The sequence below is a fragment of the Arvicanthis niloticus genome, chromosome 12, assembly GCF_011762505.2.
Source record: "Arvicanthis niloticus isolate mArvNil1 chromosome 12, mArvNil1.pat.X, whole genome shotgun sequence".
Taxonomy (NCBI): domain Eukaryota; kingdom Metazoa; phylum Chordata; class Mammalia; order Rodentia; family Muridae; genus Arvicanthis; species Arvicanthis niloticus.
In genome coordinates this window covers 45,729,001-45,754,003 of record NC_047669.1, presented here as the reverse complement: position 1 = coordinate 45,754,003, position 25,003 = coordinate 45,729,001, and the positions used below count along the sequence as shown (strand labels likewise).

Genomic DNA, 25,003 nt, shown 5'->3' with positions numbered 1-25,003 from the left:
TGCCATCCTCTTCCTCAGCTCCTTCATTTCCTTCTCCAACACCTCCATCAGGGACCCCACTCTCAGTCCAATGGTTGGCTATGAGCATCCACCTCTGTTTTTGTCAGAATCTGGCAGATCCTCTTAAGAGACAGTCACATCAGGCTCCCATCAGCAAGCACTTCTTTTAGATTCATTTTTTTCCACTTTTTTAACCCTAGAAATAATGCTCTACTATAGAATTTTTTCCAAAATTCTCTTTTCTGATTTTTAATCATATGACTAATTCTTGTGGTGTCTACTCATAGAGGAAATGCTTTTCTTAAGTTAAAGAAGAGAGATTAAGAAAATATTTTGATTTTATAAAGTACAATTTGACAAGAAAATTATCTGACATTAAATTAGTAAGAAATAAGAGATAAAATTCATATGACAAACACAGAGGCTGGAGATGGAAACTGGCCAAAGTTTTGAACATATTTATCTATTTGGATAGATGGGGTCAGAAGTAGAGTTCTATTTTCTCAGAAATGAGAAAGAATAATTAAGGAGACCTTGTACTGATGTACTGATAATAATAAAAAAAAACAAGAAATTATCAAACTTCTCTGTGAATTGCAAGATTATAACCAGTTTTTACTCTATACTTACAGATTTATAGATCTCCTTCGGTGTAGGTGAGGTCATTGCTCAATACTTCAGCATAGCTTTTGGCAACTTCACACGTCTTTAACACATCTAATTGTCATTTATGTTGAATCCTTTGAGAGTGTCTTCTTTTATTTACCTGGAGAGTACTGTGACTTGCAAAAGGTTTACCATATTGCTAATATTCATAGTGTTTTTCTTCAGTGTGTTTCCTTTGGTGTACTAGGAAATGACTCTTTTGTGCAAAGGATTTACCACATTAGTTACATTCAGAGGATTTCTCTCCAGTACATGTCCTTTTACATATTTTAAGATGACTGGGACATAGAAGAGCTTCAGAACATTGATGATATTCATAGGGTTTTCTCAATTACATGGTCCTTTTTATATTTGTGGGACAATGCTATGTGAAAAACATTTAAAACCACATTGCACAGATTCCAAAATTGCTCTCATGTATGAGTACTTTTATGATTTTGATAACAGCTGATTTGTGAAAAAGCTGTACCACATTTGTACACTCAAAGGGTTTCACTCAAATATGTGTTTTTTTTTTTTTTTTTTATGTATAACAAGCCTATGGATTGGTGAAAAAGTTTTACCAGATTGGTTCCATTCATAGTGTTTCTGTTCTGTATGTGTTTGTTTGTGTCTTTGGAGGTGACACCTTACTGCAAAGGTTTTACCACATTGATTACATTCATAGGGTTTTTCTCCTGTATGTATTCTTTTATGTTTTTGGAGCTTCCTGCTTCTTGCAATGGTTTTACCACATTGGTTACATTCATAGGGTTTCTCCCCTGTATGTGTTGTTTTATGACACTGGAGGACACTAATATGTCAAAAGATTTACCACATTGGTTACATTCATAGGGTTTCTCTCCTGTATGTGTTCTTTTATGTTTTGGGAGGGTACTGTTTCTTGCAAAGGATTTACTACATTGGTTATACTCATAGGGTTTCTCCCCTGTATGTGTTATGATATTGGAGAACACTGCTATGTGCAAAGGCTTTACCACATTGGTTACATTCATAGGGTTTCTCTCCTGTATGTGTTTGTTTATGTCTTTGGAGGTGATACCTTCCTGCAAAGGCTTTACCACACTGGTTACATTCATAGGGTTTCTCTCCTGTATGTGTTCTTTTATATTTTTGGAGGTTACTGCTGCTTGCAAAGGATTTACCACATTGGTTACATTCAAAGGGTTTCTCTCCTGTATGTGTTCTTTTATGATAGTTGAGACCACTGCTTTTTGCAAAGGTTTTACCACATTGTTTACATTCATATGGTTTCTCTCTTGTATGTGTTCGTTGATGTCTTTGGAGGTGATACCTTCCTGCAAAGGCTTTATCACACTGGTTACATTCATAGGGTTTCGCCCCTGTATGTGTTCTTTTATGTTTTTGGAGAACACTGCTGAATGCAAAAGCTTTATGACATTGGTTACATTCATAGGGTTTCTTTCCTGTATGTGTTCTTTTATGATATTCAAGACCACTGCTTCCTGCAAAGGCTTTATTACATTGGTTACATTCATAGGGTTTCTCTCCTGTATGTGTTCTTTTATGTTTTTGGAGGATACTGCTTCTTGCAAAGAATTTACCACATTGGTTACACTCATAGGGTTTCTCCCCAGTATGTGTTCTTTTATGATAGTGGAGAACACTGCTTTGTGCAAAGGCTTTACTACGTTGGTTACATTCATAGGGTTTCTCTCTTGTATGTGTTTGTTTATGTCTTTGGAGGTGATACCTTCCTGCAAAGGCTTTACCACATTGGTTACATTCAAAGGGTTTCTCTCCTGTATCTGTTCTTTTATGATAGTTGAGACCACTACTTTTTGAAAAGGCTTTACCACATTGGTTATATTCATAGGGTTTCTTTCCTGTATGTGTTCACTTATGTATTCGGAGATGACTGCTTAGAATAAATGTTTTACTACATTGGTCACATTTATAGGGTTTCTCTCCATTGTGAGTCCTTTCATGCCTTTGAGTATGACTCTGATATGCAAAACCTTTAGCACATTGAGTAATCTCAGAGGGTTGCTATCCAGTACAACTTCTTTCATGCCTTCCATGTCTTCTAGAACTTGGAAAATGTTCACCAATAGTATGGTCTCCCCAAATGTAGCCTATAGCTGTGAGATTTCTATAGGTCTCCAACATCACATCTTTGTAGAGACTCTTCTGAGAAGGATCTAGCAAAGCCCACTCTTCCTGAGTGAAGTTCACGTGCATATCATCATAAGTTACTACATCCAGGAAGTGCCATCTCCTCTTCTGACTGTTAGGTTCATGTGGCCGGCTTCATTCTTTAAGCTTAGAAAAATAATGATTGCAGAAAATTAAGTTCACTTGTATACAATACTGTGTCAGACAGTAGAATGTTTTAAAAATTCAATATTTGTTTTTAAAGTGGACTAATTATATAAGTCCAAAAGCTGAGTTTACCATAATACCAACAGAGCCTAAAGACAGTCTAATGACAAATACTCAAAAATATTAGTAGGCATAATTGAAAATCAGTGATAAATGTCTTTTGGGTACTGAGTATAATGGTAAGCTCTGCAGTTCCTGAATCTTGTCAATATGATCCTTGCATATCAGATCCTTGCACATGCAGCAATACATCTTGATGGTCAAAATAGATTTATTAGTCACAGTAGAAGCATGATTGAAAACACACCAAGAACCATTGTCTTAGTTAGGGTTGCCATTGCTGTGAAAAGGCACAATGAACAAAGCAACTCTTGTAAAGGATAACATTTATTTGGGGCTGGTTTACTGGTTCAGAGGTAACAAGGCCACACCTCCTAATAGTGGCACTCCCTTGGCCAAGCACATTCAAGCCACCACAGTCATCATTAATGATCCTTAATGGAAAGCAGATTTTTTGACATAACTTAAAAAATGGGATAATAAAAATCTATTTAGCATCTGAAAACACAGTAGTACTAAAACAAAATTAAGTATGAGTAGAAATATTTCTTTCTTTAAAAGCAATGGGAACCACTATTCCCTTTTCTGTTTCTGAATTAATGTCATTTCTCAGACATAGCAATGGTATTTTTGTGGGAAGGACATAGACATGTAAAGTACACAGCTCTAATAATTGCCACAATTGTAGTAATTACTACAATTCATTCCTACAGAGGGCTGATTATCTAATGACTTACTAATTATAAATTGAATGAAGTGAAATGATTCTCCCAAGACTTTGGGAGTTGGGATGTACAGCACAATAATCAAAACTATCACCAGGAATTGATATTGGATTTGTTTATTGTCTTTGCACATCTAGTCTGTGAGTCTTTGCCACAATAGAGACACTAAATATTAGGAATTAGAAGATGAGTGGGACACAGTAAAATTTTATTAAACCTAACATATATCTACTGCATTGTTTGTTTAATATTCTTATGTTAGAAAAAATGAAATCAATTATTTCATTAAATGCAGAAAATATGCTAAGCTAGCAAATGATAATTTACTTATTAATTAGGATTAGCTAATAGTAACACGATATTCCAGGAAGTGCCGTCTCCTCTTCTGACTGTTAGGTTCATGTGGCCGGCTTCATTCTTTAAGCTTAGAAAAATAATGATTGCAGAAAATTAAGTTCACTTGTATACAATACTGTGTCAGACAGTAGAATGTTTTAAAAATTCAATATTTGTTTTTAAAGTGGACTAATTATATAAGTCCAAAAGCTGAGTTTACCATAATACCAACAGAGCCTAAAGACAGTCTAATGACAAATACTCAAAAATATTAGTAGGCATAATTGAAAATCAGTGATAAATGTCTTTTGGGTACTGAGTATAATGGTAAGCTCTGCAGTTCCTGAATCTTGTCAATATGATCCTTGCATATCAGATCCTTGCACATGCAGCAATACATCATGATGGTCAAAATAGATTTATTAGTCACAGTAGAAGAGTTAAAAGAATATTAGTTTCATATTAAATTTCTTAGTAACATTTGAACCTTTTACTATAAATCTTCAGGATAAACCAGACTTTTAGTAATATTGCTCAATGGCTAATTCACTTTCCTAAAAAATAATGAAGTCTGGATAAATTATTTGTTTTTACTGGAGTATTTTTATTTATATCATGCTTTTTGACATTCCTTACACTGTATACTTTGGTATATACTACCAATCTTGCAAACTATATATTTTTCTCTGTTACATCCCCTACTATATCCATTATAGTTTAATAAACACACAGTCAAATAATACAACTTTATAGAATTATCCTGTCTCTGAATATTGCTTTATGACTTGACTTCAATTTTCTTTAAAACCTTCAGTTTTTTGTTTTATGATATCTTGGTTATGAGATAATATGTGTTTTATTTTGTCAGAAATGCCAGATATGTCTGAAATTCTTCTGATGTTTTTGTTCAGATTTCAACACACTTCTTTTTCAAACAGGACTGAGTCATTTGGAGCTACAAAGGTCTTGAGTCCTATTATCACACCACTGCTTTCAAGGTCAAAATTAAGGTGTAAAGAATAATATGACACAAACAAAAAATATTTCTTTATAAACACTATTTCAAAGTTTTAGTGGCTGATATACTTTGGATTACAAGAAGCCTTCATAGTGCTTTCCTGGTTCCCTTCTGACCTTTGTTGAGATAAAGTACTTTCATAGGTGGAGAATCTCTCCCCATGGTTAGAATGTTTCTTTTGATGAATTTTTTTTTAAAAGTATGGTTTCATTTCAAACTATGGATTTCATATATTTCACTTCTTCTACCACATTTACTGTATCTTTCTATGTTATCAGAGAGATGGTTGGAATTGACTGTATCTATACCTATATGAAACTTGTATCAGTCCTTCAATTAGCACTATAAAGCTGTGGGAAGCATTCCAAACTTCAAATTTTGACTTATAAGTTTCTAAATTACTGCACATCCAGACTCCACCTTAAGAAATAACTGTTCATAATCTCTTCCTAGTTTATGGTTCCACAGCTTTTGCTCTGTGGCAGGCAATTCAATTCTGAATGGAGATACACCTGTCTCTTCAGATTTCTGGGTAATGGTTTACTGTGCAAATTGAATTCTTTGATCAGTTAAGAAGAGTCACTGATTTTCAGTTCATCCCAATTTCTAATGTCATGAATATACCTCAAGCACTTTTCAGCTTGTATTATTGAAAGAAGGTAAAAGGAAGCTCCATTATTTTTATAGAACTAATAATAGCTATCCCTTTTGAAAATAATAATATTGACACTATAATAGGATTTAGCTGCTATAAAAGTTTTTAATTCTGAGAGGCCTCTCTGCATGAAATTGAAATTCTGAATCTTCATCCAAATACTTTTAAAGCATCTCCAGTAAAAGTTAATAGAGATAATTAATGCAAAAAGTTAAGATAAATGGTGAGTCAGTATTGGTAACTGAAAATGTTTCACATACAACTACCATCAGCTATAGTGATTTGATTTACCATGAGACAGGGTCACCAGAAGTTAATTTATGTTTTCTCCATGTTTGGCTCAAAATTCTCTTGCTTAGATTAACTCCTAAACAGAAATCAAATATCCATTGTGAATTTTCATTAACAATTGTTGAATTGCTTGGAATCAGATATGCCTCCTTTTGTATGGAATTTTGTACAGTTGGAATCAGTTGATTGGCATCATTTGTGGAGTTTTTGGAAGTCCAACATTGCTAAAGGAAATTTATCACTGGAGACCTACATTGAGCAACAAGCTTAAAACCATTTTTCTTTCCCATTTCTGATTAGGACTAGTGCTTTTAAAATTTAAGCTTTCAACTTCTTGTTCCAGATCTGTGGTACTTGCTGCCATGTTATCCCCACAATTATGAACTACTCTCCACAAAATTTGTCTGGATTTACTACTCTAAACATAAAGAAGTTCATTGAGTTGACTATTCTTTGAGTTTGGTTATTCTCTCTCTCTCTCTCTCTCTCTCTCTCTCTCTCTCTCTCTCTCTCTCTCATCATTCTCTCTGTCTCTGTCTCTGTCTCTTACTCTGTCTCTCTTGCTCTAGCTCCCTGTTTCTTTTTGTCTCTTTCTGTCTTTGTATGTGTGATATTTTTATATAAGAAAGTTTAAAGTAAATTCACAAAAAAAAAAAACCCAGAGAATATGCCAAAATATTATACAATGGTTGTTCTCAAAGTCTTAGGAAAGAATGATAATGGTGGACTTTATTCAGCAATAAATTTACAAACATTTTATTTCATTTTTAAAATTTTTAAATAATTATTTTATTTTTAATAGAGTGTGTGGATTTTATGTTTCATTTTGTGTTGGTGTCTTTGAAGGACAGAAGAGGATGCCTGAAATGAGTACCACAGAAGTTTGTGAGCCACCAAATGAATGTTCTTGAGAATATACTCACATTCTGTTCAAAAGCTGCAAGTGTTCTGAACCACTAATTATAACTCCAGTTACTATAAATATGTAAAAGATATATTAATAATTTTATAGAAAGATAAATAAGTTTAAAATACAATATATTTACCTTACTCTACTTGATTAATTTAGAAATACCAATTTACTCTTGTACTAATTTATTTCTTGTACTTACAAATATTTTATGTCTACTCAGGCATGATTTAAAGGTCAATAAGAAGCAATATAAATATCATTGAAATAACATTTTCTATGTTTTTAAACCAGTGCAAAATATTTAAAAATATTTATCAATATTAAAATTGTTAAAATGCATCTGACATTGTCAAGATGATTTGTGGACTAGCACAAAATGTTTGTCTCTATCATGTATGTACTCCAAATCTCACAGCAGTTATCTTTTCTTTATTACTTATAAAAATTATTATTATGTAAGACTTCACAGATACTAGAAAAATATAAATTTATTTATAAAGTATAATCTGAATGTTTTCCTTAGATTTGTTTTCATTTTTAACCTTTAACATATGAAAACACAGAAATGTAGCTTTTATATATAGTTATTAAAGTGAACTGAGATAATGCATATGTATTGGCCTGGAACATTTATCAAATAGCAAAATATTTTATAAAGACTTAAAACTTCAAATTTTATATAACCAGGAAACCTCATTTTTATATTACTTTTGAAAAAAAAAGGAATTTACCTAGTAAAAAGAAATATAACACCCCCACATAATTATTGTTAAGTATTTTTGTTATTTTTAACTTATGTATTCATGTTATTTTTAATTGGACATGATGATGTTTAGATAAAACTTTTTCCTATACCCAACATCAATAAAAATGTAGCCGGTATAATGAAATTATGCCTGCACATCTTAACATTTATTCTTTCACTTATATTTATCTGTATCTTCACATAATCTTAACTCAAAATACTTTTTAAAATCATGTTTGTAGAAACATTTGAACCTAATTACAAATCTCCTTAATATAAAGTTAGCTTTCATTCTTAATTTTGTTTATTTTCAATGAATAAACTTCAAAGTATTTTCTCTAATTTATACATTTTACAGCTATAATTTAGCAATATGTATAATTTAAGATTACCTAAAAATATCATCACATAAAATTATGAATAAAGTGTCACATATATTTAAAGAAATACTTAGGTATAATAAGATATTCCCACATACTTATTTATATGTAAATTTAATTGTGTATTTTAAACACCATAAACATATCTTTTCAGTGTATATAAATGATTCCTATAAAGGCTTTTGTTTTATCATTTGGGCAAAAGTTCACACTACAAGTCTGGCAGTCTCTGAGCTAAACGGCTGCAGAGAAAATACTGCAAACCAAGGAAGTGAGACAGAAGGCCAAAGTTTTCTTCATTTTTAAACTTCTTTGACATTCCTGTTCAAAAAAAAAAAAAAAAAAGCTGTTACACATATTTTACACACATACAGTAATTCCCAAATAGCCCCTTTTCTTTATGCACATAAATTCATAAGTTTTTCCTCTTATAAGTAAATAAAAACAAAGAAAATTCTCAAATAATACCAAAACAAAGAAAGAAAAAGTAAAAGAACATGGAAAAACAAACAAACAAAAACTTAACTACCAACATCCAAATAAATGTAAACCTGAAAATTATAGAGTCAATTTTGTGTTGACTAACTACTTTGGAGCAGGGTCATGACCAGACATAGACTATGGTTAATATACCCATTGATACTTTATTTGAGGAAATAATTTGTTTTTCTGGTTAGTAGTAGGACATCGTGTCTACTAGCCCTTCACAATATCAGCATTTTGTCTGATTTGAACCAGTACAGATCTTGTATATTTTGTCACAGTCTCTGAGAGTTAATATGTATATAAATGCTGTTGGGTCTGGAAAGTAGACATTCTTTTATTGTTATTTTCCTCACTACGAGGGAAGCACCTTGGTTCTGTGGCATCTCGACCCTGGGTAGAGGAATGTTGAGGCACTGAGGCAGGAGTGAGTGGGTAGGGAGGAGCATGGTTATAGAAACAGGGGGAGGGGAGAGGATATGGGGGTTGTAGAGACGAATCTGGGAAGAAGGATAACATTTGAAATGTCAATAAATAAAAAACAATAAAAATGAAAAAAGAGACTTAGTGTCTATAATATTTAAAGAACTAAAAATAAAAACTGAACATTGAGAAAACAAATAATTCATTTTAAAATGGCATATTAAAGATCTCTCAAATGATGAAACACAAATGGGTAAGACTCTTAAATTTTCTCAACATCTTTAGCCATCAGGTTAAATCAAATAAAAACTACTTTGTGATTTCATTTTATTCATGTCATGGTTGCAAAATCAATTAAATAAAGGAAAAAAAGAACAAGACAGATTATACTGGTATAGATACAGGGAAAACAAAATGCTTACTGCTGGTGAGAGCACAATATATGGCATATCTACTAAAGAAAAATCCATGCATGTACCTCAAAGAACTAAAATTCAATCATAAAATCTTAGTATAGCATTCTTGGGTATATACAAACAGGATTTTATATCTTACTACAGGAATGCTTGTTTATTCATATCTATTCCTAATCAATGCACAGTAATAAAAATTTGGGTACAGATGAGATGTCTACCAACTGAGGAATAGAAAATGAAAATGTGGCATATTTATAAAATGGAATATATTTCATCAGAAATAAGCCATAATACATAAGCCAGCTATAAAACTCATGTGAGGGTCACAGGACTCCCCACTCCATAGCTCTGCCTGACTCCCAGGAGGCCTGCTCCAACACAGTATACACAGGTGGGATCCTCACATTTCAACCTCCCACCTGCTGGGACGCCATCATGCCCAGCAGCCATGAGCTCTTCCCACCCTATCACAGCGTCATCTTCCTTCCAACCCATACCCTCCACATGCAATCTTGGATCAGCATACCACTCCTCAGCCCACATTTCTGCTTGCCTCCCAGGACGCCTGCTCCAACCCAGGACACACATCTCTTCCTTCATCCTGGGAAACCTGTTCCAACCAAGAACATATATGGACTATCAGACCAACCAACATCAGAGGCAAACAGATGGCAAAAGGCAAGCACAAGAACATAATTATCAGAAGCCAGTACAGTATGGCACCATCAAACTACATCTCCTACTACAGCAATCCCTGGATATCCTAACACACCTGAAGAGCAAGACTGGAGACTTAAATAGTCATAGAATGAGACTTAAATCTTATTCTATGACTATGCTAGAAGCCTATTAAAAGGACATAAATGATTACCTTAAAAAATAAACAAAAACTCAACTAAACAGGTAGAAGTTCCTAAAGAGGGAAACAAATAAATACAGGAAATCCCTTAAAGAAATACAGGAAAATACAGACAAACAGGTAAAGGAAATGAATAATATGACCAAAGACCTAAAAATGGAAATATAAGCAATAGAGAAATCACAAATGGAACAACCCTGAAGATGGCAAATCCAGAAACAATCAGAAACTATAGATACAAACATCACAAACACAATATAAGAGATGGAAGAGAAAATCTTAGGAGTAGAAGATACTATAGAAGAACCTGATGTATTGGTTAAAGAAAATGGCTAATGCAAAAAGTTTCTAATTCAAAACATCCAGGAAATTTGGGATGCTCTGAAATTGAGCCACCAACCAAAGACCACAAAAGGGTCAGAGCAAGGCCTCTATCACATATATAACAGACCTATAGCTCATCCTTCATGCAGGACCCCTAAGAACTGGAGCTGAGGCTGTCCCTAAAGCTGTAGTCTGGCCATGAAATCTGTTCCCCATAACAGCTGTGTTGTCTGGTTTCAGTGGTAGAGAATGTGCCTAATCCTGCAGAGACTTGATATGCCAGGGGGTTTTACCCCCTCAGAGGAGAAGGGGAAAGGGGATGAGAGATGGACTTTGTGAATGGGGACCAGGATGAGGGTCAGAGTTATGGATTTGGTTGAACTCTTGGATTGTTGTAATTGGGTTCCAAAAATTGCACGAGGATCCTGCATTTAAGACCCTGAGGACCACTACCCCCAGTTGGTTTTGATTGAAAAGTAAAGTTGCCCGTGGCCAGTGGCCAGGCAGGGAGACAGAAGCAGGACTTTAGGATTTGAGACTGTGAGTGTCTCCTGGGTAGAGCCTCTCTGAGTACCAAGAGGAGAAAGAAAATGTGGAACTGCGATGCGAGGAAAGCAGAAAGATCAGGCCTGAGAAGTGCAGGATAGACGGCCAACATGTAAGAGCCGGGAATCATGGCCAAGGAGGGTTGTAGGCTTGGGTGCAAGATGGAATATAGGTTTTAGTAAGTAATAATTGAGGAATATCTGACAGGAGAGTGTCCTAGCCTCGTGGAGGTTTAGGAGCGGCCCCGCCATTGTGCCACTTAGGGCATATTAAAATATAAAACTGCTTGTGTGTTGTTCATTACTTGGCAATCCAAAATATTGGGGTGAATAGCAAGGAATGTGAACTGCTGCCGCCGGGAGATTTAAGTAGCATTAATAACCCACTTCTACAAATCTGTGTTTGGAGTGCACATAAATAAAGAAACAAACGCACAAACTTGTGGGAGTGACCAACTAATAACTGGTTTTCGTAGCACCAACTCCATGAGATGGAACCCACTACCAGCACTGCTTGGGTGACCAGAAAGCTGAGACTAGACTAGATAGCCCAGGGACCTAGACGAAAACCAAATAATATAGGTCTAAAAAAACAGTAGAGATCAAATAACTCTTAATGATATTCTGTAATACTCACAGATCAGTGCTTTGTGGCGTGATCATCACAGAAGCCTTCTCCTTTAGCAGATGGGAACAAATCCAGACACACACACAGTCAGATAATATGGAGAGAAACTGAAAATTTCAGTCATAAGTGTAATTTTTCCATCAAATCACTCTTCTCTGAGCTCAGGGTACATGAGGAAGAAGATGCAAAAAGAGTGTAAGATCCAGAGAGGATGGAGGACACCATGAAAATAAGGCTGTCTAGATCAATACAATCATAGCTCCGATGAACTCAGAGACAGAAGCAGCAAGCACAGGGCCGGCATCCATTGTCAACAGGCCCTCTTCCAATATATTATGGCTTTTAATCTTGTGTTTTTATGAGACTTCTGGGTGTTCCAACAAGTGCATGTCTGATGCTTGTGCTGTCTCTTGCCCTCTTTTCCTTCTGTTGTTCTGTCTTTTCCAAATTTGATGTGATAACTCTTGTTTTATATTATATTGTATTATATTAGAAAAGAAAAATGACATCCAAGTAATGACAAGGACACCCGTTATTATTTATAAAGGCTTGACCTAAGCCAAGGCTTGTTCCCAACGAGTTCTCACACTTACTAACCCATTTATTCTAAATTATGCTCCGCCACCGGGCTTGTTACTTATTTTCAGTTTCATATCTCCAACTTCCTCCACGTCAGGTTGGCATATTGTGCTGCCTGATTCCTTCCCAGAGTTTCTATCTCTGCCCAGAAGCTCAACCTAATCTCTCCTGGCAAGCTTCTGGCCATTCAACTCTTTATTAAACCAAACAGAGAATGCCTTAGGCAGTTGAGGAAGAGCAGAAAAACATCTTTACAATGCACCAAACGATTCTCCCAATGTACATATATGTGTATATGTGTGTATTTATGTGTGTATACAAGTGTGTGTGTGTGTGTTTATTTGGCTATTGTTTTTAGGAGTGAAGTTTTAAATTTTTTTATCTTTTTGGTTTGGGTAGATTTTATTGTATTTTGTTTTGGTTTGATTTTTGAGAAATAACTTAAAATTCAGCGAGTAGAGAGGAAAAGAAGATTAAGAAAGAGTTATATGAGGCAAAGAGTGTGATTAAAATATATTTAAATTTAAAATTATTTTAAATCAAAACTAGCTGTAATAGCTGTATGATATCTGGGAGCAAATATATTCGAAATGTTTGGATTCTCAAGTACAAAACATAGCATTCAAATGCAAGCTATTTCCAAGGAAAGGCAGGTAAGTAGACATAAACATGAAGCAGACACAATTTCAGCAAAGGTAATTTACTTGTTAGAAGAACGATGAGTAATTTCAAGAACCCTGCAAACTTTGTTCAGATGTTCTAGTATATATGTAAAATGCTGTAAATTGCAAAATGACAAGGCTATGGAGTTGAAACAGGAATGATTTCATGAAAGAGTCTCATCATGTAGAAGGTACTGATCAATAGCTGAAGAACAAACCACGAGAAGGGGAATTTTCAGTGTAATAGTGAACGAAGTTTTTTGCATGAAAATGTAATCACTGTGAAGATAACGAAATGAGGAATATGAAGTATTTTGAAAACTAGTTCAAGATGACAATATAGTGGTTGAGAAAGAGAAAGTGGCTATATGCATGCACCATCATTTTAAATTAAAATATATTTAACAGGCAGTTTATGGAGATGCAATGGCTACATGACCGAAGAGAAGTCATGCAGACTGCTGGAGTTTTGAGCTAGACTGCAGGAAAATCAGTGTCACCAAGGCAGTAGATAGACTAATGAATAGGGAAAAGATACTGGGTTTGATTTTAAAACTTAGCTGTTTTAAGCTCAAACTGCTCTGTACCTCTTAACAATTGGATAATGATGTAGATTAGGACATATGCTAACCATTTGTGACAGCTAGATAAGGTATTCAGAGGAATTGGTGATTTGCACAAGTCTGAAATCCTAGGGCTCTGAAATTTGCCCCATCTGATGTTTGAGCTAGGAACAACCGACAATTATGTCTCCAGATAAAAGTAGTCTCTTATCTATTCACTGATTTTACATTCTTCATTCCTCTCTTTCATATTTATTTTTTTCCTGGTCATGTTTACTCTTGTGCTTTAAAGATAACTGTTTGCTTCCTAGCAACAGAGATTCTTACTGATTTGCCTACATCCTTTTCTCGGCCCTCAATACATTTGACATATATTTTATTATCTCCTTCCATTGGGACCATTTAAGTTGGGGGTTGCAGGTAACTCACCATCAGAGTTAATGTTCACCTTTTAGAAGCAAATGAAGTCAAGACATGAAAGATAACATCAAAGAAAAGCTGTTTCTTTTAAAGTACATATCTTTTATTATTTCAGATTAGAGTTCCATCCCTTCCATTTCCTCTCTCCAAATCACATACACCCCTCCTTGCCCTCTTCATGTTCATGACCTTTTTTTCCCATTAATTGTTGCACATGTATGCATATCCATGTACATGCATAAAAAACCTACTCATCTGTATTACATAACTTGTTTGTATGTTTTCAGGCCTGACTATTTGATATTGGAAGACCAATTTCTGTGCTCTGCCCTGGGCATATTTCTCCTGCTTTCAGTATTCCTTTGTTGCTCATAGTAGGGTTTTGTGTAGGGCTTCTTAGAGACAGTCATCTGTTTACATTATCATCTCTACAAATATGCTCAATTTTTTTTTATATACATGTCCTATTAGGAGAATCCTCAAGAAATATTATTTAAGCAATTAAAGTTTTACTTTAATTTCAAAGATTAATAACTTTCTGGTAAAAATAAATAGTGATATAATGAACAGTAATCATGTTTAACCAAAAATGGTGAAGTACTGAGTTTGCACAAGGTCAGGGATCCTTCTGCTCAAAATCAGTCACTGTTTATTGTGGTTTCTGGTAAGGTTAAAAAAAATGATTTTATAATGAAATAGGAAAAAAGATAATGAGGGGAATTTATATATTATTTATTATGCTATGTGCAATATTTTATGTGTAAAAATTTCATCGAAAATAGATGAATAACTTTAAAAAAAGGACAATACAATGTGAACCTGAGAAACTCAGTTTCTTAGTAGTTTGTAGTTTACACATTACAAGAGCACAGAATACAAGTACAATGAATATGTAAATTATAGAAATAGAGAGAATATAATCCTCAAGAATCACATATTTAATTTTATTTTATTTGGCCATTCATTGGGTACTTTGAACACTTCTTAATAAAAGTATTGAGATTAGGAAAGAGCAGACGTGTTTGTTCTCAAGTGGCTGATGAGATGAGTCTTTCAACTAGGATGAATGATCAGTTTGAGGCAACAGAAGTTTCTTAGTACTACCATCCATCTTCTCAGTTCTGATAAACAGAAAGATTTACTTATAACAAGTGATTGGTAGAAGGTAGACACTTTAAATGACTCATTGATTTTCAACACCTCACATTCAATGATTTCTAGTAGTATTTTAAGTTATGTATGATTACATATAAGAAGAATCTCCTGCTACAGACAAATCCAATCAAGAATGTAGCTGGGTATGCTTTCTGCGAGAATCAGCAATGGAATGACAATTCTATTCATGATAGTAATGATTGCATAAAATGTTAATATTTGTCCTAATAGAGGGCTAAAGGTGAGAAATTCTTTAATACTTATTTAATTCCTACTGCTAGTCAATTTCCTTATATTCAATTATTAATTGATGAAAAGCTAACTGTTCTTAGAAGAAAAAAAGTCCCCTATGGCAGTTAGAAATGTTTGCGACATATTAAAAGCATGGAAGAACATTTGAAAATACCTCAACATCTTTTAATGAATAGAAGGGTATTCTATAAAATTCTACAATGTTTCATGCTTTCTTTGTCTATTCTGTGAAGACAAAAATTGAAGTTGTCTTGAGAAACACTAAATAAATTTGATTCTGAGACTATCCTGAGATTGAGCAGTAACTCCTTATAATGCTCAGTAGGTGATTGTCACTGTTTATGTATGAGAGAACTTACTCTTTATCATTTTGATATTTTATTCAGTAAGTTCATTCATAATTGAGAAACAAGATTAGAAAAAGAATGTATTTACTATATACTTTATTTCTAAACATATAAATAGAAGTATATTTCTGAATTATCTACATAACTTGAAGATTATTTAATTGAAGATAGATTAAGCCTGAAAATCATTTTTAAAAATGTTGATCTTGAAGTTTAGTGGTGTGCCTCCAATTTCCTTAAGTGCAGAAAGGATGTACTTAGGTTCTATGTAATGTGGATGTCTTATTTTTTGTAAGCATTTAAACTAGTAAATATAAAGAAATATATATATATATATATATATATATATATATAGTATATATATACACAAAATTTCATATATATTATTATTGTTATTATTATTTATTTATATAATATTATATTTTGTTGTGGCCCAAGCTGCCCTACACCTGGGGGCCAAATGTCACGGGCCACTCTGTCAGTATTGAAACCTGCACTGCCAAAAGCCTTGGGGGCTAAATTGTTAGAGCCCGCACTGCCTCAGACTGCTCTGGTCCACGGGTTGGGGTTCAGCAAGAGAGAGTGAGGACGGACTCGAAGAATGGAGACCAGACAGAGTGTGATTCAATCCCATTTACTCTTCAGTCTCTGTTCTGCTCTCCAAGTCCCTAGTTCCTAGCACCTAATCCTAGTTCCAGTTGCTAGTCTCTTTCCCAGTATAAGTATCTAATGTCTAATGCCTAGTGTCTAATTCCAAGTTCTTCCTCCAAGTGCCAAGTGCCTAATACCTAATAATCTGTTTCCTACTCCAATTTGTACTGAACTCTTCTGTCTGCCTCTCTCCTTTCATATGTCTCACTTCTAAGTCATGCCTCTAAGTCACACCTTTAAGTCATGCCCTTAGGCCTTGTCTCTAAATCTGATCTCTAAGTCACTCCCTTAAGTCACACACCTTTAAGTCTCACACACCCAAGGGAAAAACCTGGGTATCTAAAGCAAGATGTTATCAGAGTGTGCTCAGCTGTTGTAGGCTGATGTAATCAAGTCTCTTGCCAGGGTATATGGCTCAAGATGGCTGCAAGGATGGTAGCCACCTTCTGTCGGCTCCCCACAATATTTATTATATATATAATTTAGAAGATATATAATATATATGTATAAAAATCTCAAATGCAAAGTTCTATTACATTCATTTATTTACAATATTTACAATTTATAGGTGAATTTGAATAATTCTTGGTGGATTTATTCTCATCATTTAGCTGTGTGATATTCTGGTGAATCAATAAATATTATAAAATTTTATCTTTCTGCAAAACCATGTAATAATATTATGACTTCTTTTGTTAATTCTTTTAAATACATTTTTCCTGAAATTATCATACTGATTCCTACCTTTAGTTACAAACTATTATGATGACAATTGATGTATTTACAGTACAAACCCTGTACCTAAGACTCACAGAGTATTGGCAAAGAGGTGAGAAAGATGGCAAGAGGCACAAAGCATAGTGGATCTGCTAGATAATATTTTCAAAACATGATAGGCAAGTTACTCCAATGAAATTTTGACCATATGGTGTCCAAACAAGACCTCATAATGAAAACACTAGTTGATATTTCCACGTAGATATCAGAAATTCCAAAACTTTCTGGATATAGATGAAAAGATTTGGGTAATAAATTACTGCTGCAAGAGTTGACTACCTGATAGGTTATGGGATCCCAAGTAATCAGTTCATGTCTAAATTGGGGTTTTATTGCTATGAAGATACACCAATCCCATGACAAATTTTATAAAGAAAAGATTTCATTAGAACTGTCTTACAGCCAAGGTTTAGTTCATTGTCATCATGAGAAGAAGCATGGCAGTCATGGTGCTGGAGAGGAAAATGCGAGTTCTACAGGCAGACAGCAGGAAGAGACTCTGGTCCTGGCCTGAGCATTTGAAACCACAAAGCCCACTTCCTGTGACATACTTTCTCAATCATTTCAAACAGTGCAACTCCTTATGAATGTATTGGGACCATTTTCATTAACTCGCCGCAGCCCCATTCACATACACAGACAAGTAACTCTAAATTTTAGTTTGCAAAATTATTATGCTATAGATTGTTTGTTTCCTCATTAATTTAAAATCTATATGATACATATTATAGGTATTCTTAATTACCACTGATTATTTTTTAATTCTGAAGGGTCAGAATTTAACTCCTTAAGGTTTAATCTATTTGTAGTATCTTTTGGTTATTTCATATCTTCTTTATTTTCTTTACAGCCTTTCACAAGTTTAAATCAAAATTCCTTAAAGTTCCCATTGTGATCATTAATATTTCATTTATTGCTTAAAATTATTATGCTTGAGTGACCAAAGAGCAGAAAAAAAATGCCTCAAGCATACAATCCCTGATTTGTAAAGGGTATACCCTAGGAGCCCACCATGCACCTCTTCCGAGATATTGAATGTTATTCTTGAATTGCTTGTTCTTGTAATATTTGCTCATCTTGAATGATAATATATCATAAGACTGACTTGTATTGCTATGTTTGTACTTAAACTTTTTTACTATACTTCCAAGATGACTAGAACAACTGAAGGACATATATATCAAAATAAGATTTATGTAGAGTACATGTAATCTTGAGGTTTTTGCCTTCAAAAGCCCTGGGTTACTATGACTATATGTTACATCTTTGAAGTTCTTGTCAGTTGCGGTCTTGATGTCATGAATATCTGATGCCAATATTTAATAAATTTTCTTTTTCTTAAATGTATTTAAGGTCATGGAGAATTTCAGAAAAATCACAGACCCATAACATCACATGCTAAATCTACCAACCATGTCATAACTCATTCTGACTTTATGACTACCTTGGCTTTTAGACTTCTTTTTTAGCTGTCATTCAGCATATGACTATTTTGGGCAATTCATTGTATAAGATAATAGAAACTATGGGAAACAGAATTTCAGTATGAGTATCTTCAATCAGTCTAAGGATTGGGCACTATTAAATACTGTATATGATAGTGTTAGGAACTTTATATATGTCTAGTGTCCTTTCAGTTTTAACTTGGGCTTTGTTTAAGTACTTCTCAGAAAGACTTCATCTCGTAGCTCTATTTTTATATATTGTAAGTGATTAATTTATGTTAACTTTTATTCATATGGGTATGTTAGCTGTATGTATGACTGTGTACCATGCACATTCACTGAACAAAGAGGCCAGAGAGAGTATAAGATTCTTTGTAACTAATGTTATAGACAGTTGTGAGTTACTATGTAGGTGCAAGAAATTAAAACTAGGTTCCCTGGAAAAACAGCCAGTTTTCATAGGCATTGGCCCATCGTTCCTGTTCCTCCTGTTTCTCTTACTACTATAAAAACTATTATGTAAGAACCTTGTTGGTGATGTGGAACACAGTAGGTCAACATAAAAACTTAACCTTTCTTTTTTGTTATTTTTGAGATATAACGTATGGAGTAAGTATGAAATAATAGTGAAACTTACTAGCATTTTGATATAAGAAAATTATATAATGAAATTAATTTTAAAATTTATTTAAAGAGGAAGAGAAATAGAGAAAGAATGAGATAAAGGACCTAAAATAATATGTTAAAGTTTCATGAAATAAATTGAAATAATAATTATATTTCAGAGTATTTGAATTGACAGTCATTTCATCTATAAAAAGATGATGGGTACATGAATATTTAGAAAAGAAACGAATTGTTTATCACTTGGGAAAGTTGCCTTTTTAAAACTCATCTCTGACATATGCTGAAGGAAGAAAAAAGCATGAGGATGGTTTTTTTAGCCCCACTTCTATATGAAAACTTGCTTGCAAGTAAACTGTACAGAAAGAAATCTGTGAAACACAACTGTGAACACCACCACATTGGCGTGCTTAAGGGTAACTGCCATCTTCTCAGTGTGACAAGCTGTTTTCCTTTGCACATTGCAAGAAATGTTGGAAAAGGAAAGGTATCATAGCACTGGTATAATTTTATCTATGGTTCACATATGTCAATTTACAATCATATAAAATTTATGTTTAAGCAAAACCATGTATTCTTTCTACTAGTCACCATCCCTAAAAAAAAATTAAGGCCATGGGGAAGAGTGTTTGTGCTTAATATTATTAAATGAACAACAATTAATGTAAAAAGGAGGCCATGGATTTGAAAGCCAGAAAGAAGGGGTATATGGGATGGTTTGGAGGGAAGTTAAGAAAAAAGGAAATATTATAATTATAGTACAATCTAAAATAATATATAGTTTACCTCTAACTGAAAATATCACACAAAATGAGTAAAGATGTTCATATACACACCACATGCATATACACACACCAGACACATACACACACATGTCCACACAGAGATATAAACAGAAAGAGAAGTGTGTATGTATGTGTATGTATATGTGTGTCTGTGTGTCTCCGTATATAAAATTTTAGAGAGCTTTCACTGAAAGTTTTAGCTTTATGTTCCTGTGTAACTAGTTAACATATTGATCACTGTTTGAAAGCAAACTGAAACATGTCCCAGAAAATTATGTATAAATATCACAAGTGACTAGAGTATTCATCTGTTCCTAATTAGAGTGTCTAATCTCATTATGAAGAGATCTTCCACAAGGCCATTGCCTCTAGAAAAGTCAGTCAATTCTCTTTCAAATGCCCTAAAATAAAAACTTTATTCAGGGAAGATCACCAGCTTTCAAGAGGAAAAGGAATTTAACATGAGAATTAAAAAGGAATTACAAAGATACAAAAAGGATCATGATGAAGTCCTCATTTCTAAAGTTTTAGAGCAGGCACTGTTTTTCCAACCTGCAATAGATTGAGTATGAATATTGCATGTGTTTCACATTAAACAAGAGGAAGGAACACTTATTTATACTCATGTTATGACTTAAATATATAATGGAAAAGGCTTAAAAGACAATTACTTTTGTTTCATGATAAACACTAATCAAAAGCAATACATAATTTATTGTTATTATTTATGTTGTAATTTATAAAATTTAGCAAGTAATTGTATTCTAAAATCATTTTTTCTAAAAGAATGCCTTATTGAGATTTATTTAACTTGACAGAGAAAAATCTAAAATAATAATACAATTGTATTGCTTAAACATCAACACATAGATGGAGAGATATTTTCACCTCTGGAAGCATTATTAATATTTTTCTTCCTGAAGAAGATTCAGGGCGAGAAAAACTGAGAAAGGCCTACATAGTCTGTGCCCCTATGAGGAGAAATAATGTGAAATTTAAACATGTACTTGCTGTTCTTCACAGAATGCTACTTTTTGTAAAACTTATGAACAAATAAGTATAACATTAAATATAAATGAGAAGTAAAGCAAGAGACAGAAATACAACAATACCAAATTTCTAACATGCACATTTGTGTTCATGTGTAGTTTTCTTTTTTTTTTTTTCCTTCAATTGCTTTCCAAGTGCTTTATCTCCCATGGCTGTGAATCCTGAGTTCCATGTTGTACTAAAAATGAACTTTTTTGTAGGTACAGAGATCATCAATCAGGTTCTCATGCTTTACTCTGAGCATTCAGTGAGTGGAGCCTTCTTGACAGCCATACTCCGAGCTTTTAAAACTGGTTTGAAATTTCAGTTTGGATGATTTCCTAAATGTGGATATTTTACCTGCTTTCACTTGTAAATTATACTTTTGTATATTTTCCCTGAAACATAAATTCCTTCATGTTTTTATGATAATCACAATGTAGGTAAAAGAAGGATGCATACAAATAGATGTTCACAGTGTTTCCTTTAGCCTTCAGCCCTGAATGAGTAAGCAACAGAAAATGATGACACAGGCCACAATTATAATTATACAAATCTTTAACACTGGAGTATTTGTACATTGTTAATGCAAAATGTATCATTTGGGAATGTAAAGTTGAAATGATAAAGTCTATGTGTTGTTCAAGTTAGACCAAATGAAGAAAATGGCACATCTAAATTATCTGGCAAAAATTTCTCTGACTCTATAATAATATCTGAATAATATTTAGTTTTATGAATAAGATAATCTCTGAGATCACAGGATGACTATAGCCTTGGTAAAAACAATGCAAGTCTTCAAGATTAAAAACATTTAAGTAATATATAATTACAATAATATCTCTTTGATCTTTAAGGTCAATTGATATTTAGGAAAAGTAAGATAATAGTAGCTAGTTCCTTTGAACTGCCTCTTAAATAGCCAATAAGGCTGGACAGAAAATATGTTAGAACAATACTTACAAAGTGTTAAGGGTTTTCCTCCACTCTATTTTTAATATTGTGTTAATATTGGGGGATTGAATTGCTGCATAAATTGAAGTACCATCAAAATTTATCTTTATAGGAGTCTATAACATAGAAATTGACTTAATCAAGTATTTTATTACATACTGTGTAATAAAGACTACATATTAAGTTTAAATCAATATAAAGAGCATCAAGGATCCACCTATCTTTGTCTCCTTAGGAATTATCTATACTTGTCACCATGCTTAACATTTTTATATAGATGCTAGTGTTATGAGCACTGTTTCTTATCTAATGAATATTAGACTAATACATGTTTGATATTTCCTATTTTTAATGAAATCCCAGGTTAATTATTAAAAATTATTTTTTCTCATACTTGGCATACATATTACTTGAACTTGTTTTAAGAACATTTACCATGACAGCCACTTCACTGCCTACTTTAATTTCAATTGCCTAATAAAAATCTATGAATACATGTAGTTATTACAACCAATGTAGTCAGCATTCTGTAATGGTCAATTAAAATTTACTTTCTGAAGTCTCTTCTAATGGCTTGTAATTATATTCATGATTTTCTGAGCAGGCTCAGTGTGCTGGTGGAAATGTGATCTAAGTGCATCTATTGAGATCCAGAGTGCTGAGAAACAGTGAATTTTAAATGACTTATATGCTATCACTTGTTTATCCTGCTCATTTTACCTTACTCTAGTATCCAATTAAGTGTATCCATCTCAAATTATGAATACATTGAAAAGATCTAAATCAGAATTGAGGTCAGTGCTTTTGGTTAGGAAAAAAAGTTCTTTAGTTTGTATTTACTGTCAGCCATATCTGATAAATTTTATATGGAAAGCTGCCAAATATTCAGTTTATAGTCATTATAATGAGGTGGATTTTTTTTCTATTACATCCAAATTTAGGATTTTTTTTTAAAGTATGTTCCAGATATTGTCATAAGAACAGGTACAAACATGTCAAAAATGTCCACATTTCTAGAGTTTCTGCTTCAGTCTGGGAAGATTAAACTGTAAGTGGTGTACTTTATTTTAGTCTCATTAAATTCTACTATGGAATATTTTAAAATTGTTAGTACTCAAAGTTACCAGTGATTTTAATTCACAGAGATTGTTTTTAGGTAGCAAAGGTGAATTTTCAAATTTGGATATAAAATAAATGGAAAACAATAGAAGACATATAGGTTTAATTACCTACAGAAAATTGTGGGTGAGGGTAGAAAATACAAGAATAACTTCCACAAAGTAAAAATTATTGCAATTCTCAAAATTACAACTCAAATTTTAGTTAAAAGAAATCATACCACCAAATTATAGGCTACTGACTGTTTTATCTTTGGGTGATTTGTTACAGTGATATTACATTCATCTCCATTTATTTTCTTTCTAAAACAATGCAAACTGAATTTTAATATTACTTTTTAGAAAATGGCATAAAAGTGATTTTATCTGTTGTTGATATCTTCATTTTTTTCCTTTTCCAGGTGCCAAATACCTAAGTTTATTTCCTTAGATTATTTTCTTTGCATAATATGAATTAGTTGAAAATAATTAAAAATTTAGAAAGTTTGAAGTCAAGCTGCAATATTTTTAATATTTTGATTTCTCAATAAATATAATCATCTTTTTAATATTTTTAAATTAATATTCTTTTGATTAAAATACAGTTTATTAATTTATATAATATATTAGGATTATAGTTTTCTCTCCTTCTACTCCTCCCATTTTCTGCCCCACCTTCTCTCCCATCTAGATCCATTCTCTTAAGAAAAGAACAGGCCAATAGCAGATTCCTGCCAAGCAGTACTAAAAGCTCTCCACATCTCCTCCTTTTTTATTTCATAAACAAGACTGAACCTGTCTTAGGTCATTCTGACAAGAATGCCTTCCTTACCCATCGTGGAATATGCATTATCAAAAGCAATGCACTTATGTCTTAGGTTGTTAACGCTCTGTGCAGAATCTTACTTGTCCTTTGCTTGACAGACTGTTAAATTAATAACTCTGTCCGGGGGTCCATTTCCAGTTTCAAGTCATGTATGTTGGCTGCCATTGTGTTGATGTTGTTGAAGACAAGCTTTAACATGATGGGCAGGAATAAAAGTATTCCCAGGCAGGACAAAAAAGGGCTAGCATAATCAAGCTATAAATACTATTCTTGAAGCTTGACCAAAGGGAAATACTGACCTCGAACCATGAATAATGTTATCAGCAGTATCTGCAGCATCTTGCTTTATCATCTTGCTTGTTTTTATTTATCATCTTGCTTGTTCCTTGACTATGTGCATTTATTATATATATAGTTCCTCAACCTAGAACTGACCTTAATACTTGAATGTAATTAAAATGGTATAAAAGCAAAACAGAACAAAGAAGAAAAGAAAAAAGAACAGGATTTTAAAAGTTAACAAAATGAAATATAATAAAATGAAAACTACCATATCGAAATTGGCAAGGATAAAAGGAAAGAGTCCAAAACAAGGTACAATAAATAGAGACTCACTTGTCCACACACTCAGGTGTGGCATAAAATAGTAAGCTGAAAGCTACAATAGACAGGCAAAAAACGTGGGACAAACCAATGAATGTCCTGTGGATACTGCTTCAGACACTTGTGAGTTCATATGAGCCTTGCTCCATTGATTTAGAGCAGCAGTTCACCATTTTCCGAATGCTGTGACCCTTTAATAGAGTTTCTCATGTTTCATTGCTACTTTATAACTATAATCATGCTACTCTTATGAACTCCCTTCATGTTAGGCAACCCCAGTCAAAAGGTGTTCAAACCCTAAAGGGGTTGAAGTCCTTCCCATATTTATGCCGATCATTTGTATTGCTTATAAAATTAATAATCCTTTAGGATTCAATATGCACACTTCAATATTTGACTAATTTCCCCAAAAGTGTGAAAGTTA

General features: G+C 33.3%; 1 pseudogene; it reads right to left on the bottom strand.

The window, feature by feature from the left end:
- Nucleotides 1-1,741: 1,741 nt before the first annotated feature.
- On the bottom strand, nucleotides 1,742-2,886 carry LOC117717623 (uncharacterized; annotated as a pseudogene).
- Between the last annotated feature and the right edge of the window lie 22,117 nt (nucleotides 2,887-25,003).